Source organism: Pseudomyrmex gracilis, unplaced genomic scaffold (genome assembly GCF_002006095.1).
Source record: "Pseudomyrmex gracilis isolate BER0280 unplaced genomic scaffold, ASM200609v1 scaffold_187, whole genome shotgun sequence".
Lineage (NCBI taxonomy): Eukaryota > Metazoa > Arthropoda > Insecta > Hymenoptera > Formicidae > Pseudomyrmex > Pseudomyrmex gracilis.
This window is the reverse complement of record NW_018020771.1, coordinates 61,369-66,983: the sequence shown is the minus strand read 5'-3', so window position 1 is coordinate 66,983 and position 5,615 is coordinate 61,369.

Here is a 5,615-nt window from a genome sequence, read left to right as displayed (position 1 = left end):
TGACGCGCAATCCTCGCAAAAACAAAGAGGCGCCCTACGCAATTCAGAGAGAATTATTTGTTTCAATTTCGCAAATGCTCCATCATTTTGAATAGATATATGTACTGTATGGCGTGGTGGCTGTCGCGGGATAATCCGGAAAATTCCGCATGCGAGGGTGGAAATCACGATCGCGGTGATGATGTTTTCAAAGAGCTCGGCTTTGCAAAACCCTTTGACTTATGCCGCAATAATATTCCCGGCAAAGCGGTGTTATATGTTATTATATACACGTAGAAAATCTCTCAGAATTTATATATCATGCTGGTAAATAGTAAAAAATAATTCCGTAATTGAAAAATGTATGAAGAAATACAAATATATATTCGGTCTCTTTTTCGTAATATAAATAAATAATATAAAATAACACACATATAAATACATAGGGAGAGAGAAAGAGAGAGAGAATAAGGATAACAAAATAAATGCAAATTTTAATGTAAATATTAATTCAATTATAACACAAAAACCGTTCTTCTGCCTCGAGAGTCGTTTCATTTCAACGTAAATTTAAACTCTTCGCAAACTATGAATTTCCTTACTCGACAATATGTCACGTTTGTAATTTTCTCAAATAGTTGAGATTTTCCGAAAAGTTCGGACTCTTCCGAACATAGAAACCCACGGAGGCGAAGTACTTTGATTTCAGTCGATTTGAAGATAGGGGGGCTTCCAGTTGCGAAGACGTACGGACGCTATACGCGAATACTCCTTGATGTTAAGTGCAAACGCAGCGTTCGGAACTTTAACCCTTGAACTACCTGGGAATCCCTTCATCTACCTCGCTATCTTGTGTAGTTTGAATACGCCAAGAGAACAAGAGATTGAATCACCTCGCGTGCGCGCTCTCTCTCTCTCTCTCTCTAAATGTAGAAAATTTAATCTTGCCACAAAAGTCACAAATATCGGAGAGTTTAAAAAACAGATCAATATTATTACTCTCGCGCGGATTTGTTGACGGCAGAGAAATAACTTTTTTTTGTTTTTTTCTATTTTAGGATATAGAAAATATAGTTCCGGCGAAACACAAAAGTCGAGTTTCGTGCGTTTGTTAAATTCGGGCGGAAGTCAATTGTACTCCATTTTCGATATCAATTCCGTCCGTAATTCACAATACAGTGATTTAATGCTATTTATATACATTTTGAAATAGGGTTACATACGAATTTTACAGTTAATACACACTGCTGTTGCAATATGCAACGGGCGAACGGAATTGCAAATTAAAATTGGAAGAGCTATTCAATCTAACAGGCTGTCCATTACCTGCTGATTTACTGACAACCTGACCGTTGCAATGCGTTATTACGCAATGATCGATTTAGTTTTTAATTTGTCGCGCTGTGTTCCGCTGTTTTTCTACTGAATTATAGTATTTTTTTTTTGTTTTGTTTTGTTTTGTTTTGTTTTTTTTTTTTTTTTAATTGCACCACATTTGTGCTTCGCTCATTACAAAGTCGCTAATGGAAATGCTATCGATGAATTTATCTGATTAACCGAACTCCTCTCGTCGAAACCATTATCTGATTAAAAATATGTTCTATGATATTAAATATACTCGCGAACACACAAAGTTAGAACAAAGTTTTTTGTATTCTTGTATTAATTTATAATATAAAAAGAATATATAAAACTAAAGCGTTAATTTTATAAGTATTAATTTTGTTGAATTATATTTGCTTTTAATTTTCTCCGAAATAGCAAGTGTTTTTTTTTAATATGGTTCTTTAATAACTGAAACGCTTAAATGTCCCCGCTTGTATTTTGTTATAAACTATTCACACTTGGTTAGATGAATCGCAGCAATCACGCTCAATTTTGTTCAAATCATAGAGTTACAATTTGCATAGCGCGCTTTGTTCCCGACTCGGCGTTATCAAGTAGATCATCTCGATGTGATTACTACATTATGCGACCTCGCCGGGTGTGTGTCGGCGTATGGGCCATCGAGTGCGTATGACTAATATTTAACGACTATTATTGTCAAAGAGAATTTATCTTACCGCGCCCGTGGGGGTTTCCGGTTCCCTCGAGGGCGACAGGGTGTAGCAGCACACACCGTGCATGCACCACCACGCGCGCAAATTACGCGACAGCGGGTATCTGCTATTGATTTACCGGTAGCAGGTGCATACAGACGAAATGAATTCTCCGCCATATTATCAGGACGGATTTGCCTGCTTACGCAGCCGTGTCGTTTTCGTGTCGTTTAAACGTACTAGATACTACTTGTGACTGCACTCACGGGCCGTCGTGTTTTTCTCGTCGTTTCCTCTCGTGCTACGTTAATTTATAAGTTCATTTAATCCGAAAATATTATTAAAAAAACACAAAAAAAAAGAAAAATATCTACAAAAATTTTTTGATTTAAAAAACTAATTGTTTCTAATATAAAATATTTCTAATATAAAATATTGGAAATACTGAAATGTTAAAACTTACTTTGATTGTATAAAATATATTTGAATATTTTTCCGAGGGGCAAAGAGAGAAATTGATGATTTGAAATTATAGATTTCTGTTAACGTGCGCGAGGTTTGGTTTGAACGTTAAGCACGTGATGCCTTCGATTGCTGTAACGTGACAACGACAATGCTACAAGAGCACGGCGTACATCTGTCACAGTAATTGCGACTATTGTTCCAAAGGAACGTCATTTGTCATCCTCTGCCTGAATGTTATCATAGGGGCAATTACCGGTTCCTCAATGTTATCACGCTGATAGACAAACGCGAAGCAACAGATACATTATTATTTCCTGATAACAACGCAATTGTCGAAGTTTTTGATCAGCCTCGTTGTAATTAAATACGTTGTTAATTGCGAATATTCATTAAATACACTTTTAAAGGTTTTTTAAATTCTCTCAAGCGTCTCTTTAAAGAAAAAAACTTCGCTTTCGTCCATTATAAGATTTGTTCATTATCACCGCGCACGTAACAGCCGTTTCACACAACTCTCTCTCGAATTTCTTTCGTTCGAAAACTTACGTCATCGAATAATGAGAAAAGAAGACCGATAGCAAATGGATAGGACGTTGCTGACACAATGCATCCGTACCTGGCGAAGAGTGCATGTAACCGTGTAGAAATGCACACGCGCACATGCAATACGCGCACGAACGAGAGAGGCGGCGAGGCAGACTATGTATACGCTGAAACGACATTTGTATTTATTGTATGTCTCCGAATCCTCGCTTCCACGAGAGTTCTGAGAGAAAACCAGTCGACGCCCGAGCGCTGCTGTTCAATGCCCGCCATACGGCAGACACGCACGCTGCAGATTTCACTTTATTGAGATTGCTGTATGACTGTTCTCTGCCCTCGCGTCTCGGTTCAAGAGATATGACTGTTTCGCGACCGTGACTATACTTATGTATATACGCGAATACCGCCCGGCGCGTTGCGAACGTCCTGATCTTACATCTTCGTATCTCAGCAACGCTCTGAAACGCGAATCGAGTTTTCTTTCTATCCGATCGATCGATAGGCCAAAGTTTATATTGCATCATAAAAATGCTTTTACTTTTGCCCGGCGTGACCTAAAAACCGGCAATGTTTCAACACAAAAGTTTCAAAATCACCGAACTTACACGACGCCGTCGTTATCCATCGTTGTCGCGCGTTGTTCGAAAAGTACAGAAAAAAAAAAAAATTAGACTAAAGATCTAATAAATTAAAACAGTTACCGCAAAAATACAAATATATTTGAACAATTTGTGCAATAATTTCTATTTGTGTTGCGCGGTGTACTATCTATAACATTTATCATGTATGTAACACTTTCGATACGAGCGCGTGCGTCCGGTATATGCACTCGTCGAATAGCGATGCGGATCCAATCTGTCTTTTATCTGGAACCAAAGGCACGAAGCGCAACGTTGCACTATTCATCAGCGCCGTATTCCGCGTCACGTCGCGGCTCGATTTTCGTCTATCCCGGGTGGTATTAATCAGCGCGCAGACTCGTAACGGTCTCTCGCTCTACCCTAATCGAAAATGAAACGAACCGATAATCTTAAAAAAAACAAAACAAAAAACAACAACAACAACAACAACAAAACAAACATAGAAACATTGCGATGATTTATTGTAATCTCTTTGTAAACATTGTGACGTGTAAAGATGCGACGACAAAAAAAAAATCTAGATTTTCCCTGACATCTTACGTATCTAATATTCGTTAGTGCCGCGCGTCTTCTCTATTAAAATAGCTCGAGGGGAGGATGCCGCGCGCGGAAACACGATTTAGCTTCAGCTCGGGCCGTGATAGCTGACGTGAGAAGAAGCGAAAAACATTTAAGGTTCTTATAACTCATGAGTTTTCTTTTTTTGCATTCCCTTCTTCTCTTCTCGTTTCTCGCTGTTTCATCCCGGGGAATCCTCCCGCCTCACCCTTTTCCTCCCCGAGCCACACTGGCTGATGATAACGCATTGGCGGAAGAAGCATCAGAGCCGCGCCGTCGTGCACGTCGTCTGGGATGGAAAAACTGATTTATTGCTTCGTAACGTCAGAGTGCCGACTACCATAAGAAATATACGAGTAGCCCGCGGAGGTTGCCGCGCGGCATCCCTCCTGTGGGGCAAAGCCTTGTACGGGTTTTAGGCGGAGATGCCGAACGTTCGAGTGAGAAAACTCGACGCCTTTCACGAGCACGTCGTAATTCACCATTTTATCCCGCGTGCTCGAAAGAATATCGCGTGTCGCGCGCTAATAAAGATCGACACCGCGCGAGGAGGAGGTCAATCACGACCCGGTTTAATTTCACGGGAACTTGCGTATGTGCGCGCGCGCAAAAGGGATAAATCTCGTCTCTCTCTCGCCTATTCGCGAGAACGGTAAAAAGGTGCCGGCGCGTTTTATTTCCGAAAAATTACAAACCCGACCCGGATTTCATGAATCTCATTCTCTTTATTGATTTACGTCGAACTATATCCTGTATCGGATGTTCCCGGTATCTCCGGCACACGAAGCTGTCCCCGCGGCGAGATATGTCATCGAAAGTATACCGCCCTAATGCATGAACTCCGAACCCCGGCAATCTCACTCTTGTCACCGGGACATACGTCTTGTCAGGCAAACAGAGGTATACTCGGTTTCATTCTTATGTTCCGTTATATGTGTAACCCGAGCCAGCGGCTACGGAGTCGACAGATAAGCGAGGGAGCTTCTTGACCGTTCGAAAATGTATACGGTCTATGCATTATTGAAAAATATGGGAATATAAGATAAAAATAGCTCTTCAAGGGCTCAAGAACGTGTAGTGTACAAGGAAAACTATTTATCATTCCTTTGAATTTGATACCTCTGTTTGTATATATAGGTACAAGGCATTTGTAAATTGCGCTCAAGGAAAAGCGGGATGAGAGAAGCGTTTAGCATTAAATTGAACGCGGTTCTCTCTTCACCTCGAGGGACCTCTTTACTGTTTCCCGGTATATTAGCAAGTAAATGAATTAGTATTCCCCGTTATGGGGTCGCGTTAACAAGAAGCGATTTTTGCTCTCCGCAAAACCGACCGAAAGAAAGTCAACAAAGATTTTATTCGCGTTCCGGACTCGATGCCCGGGGGTGAT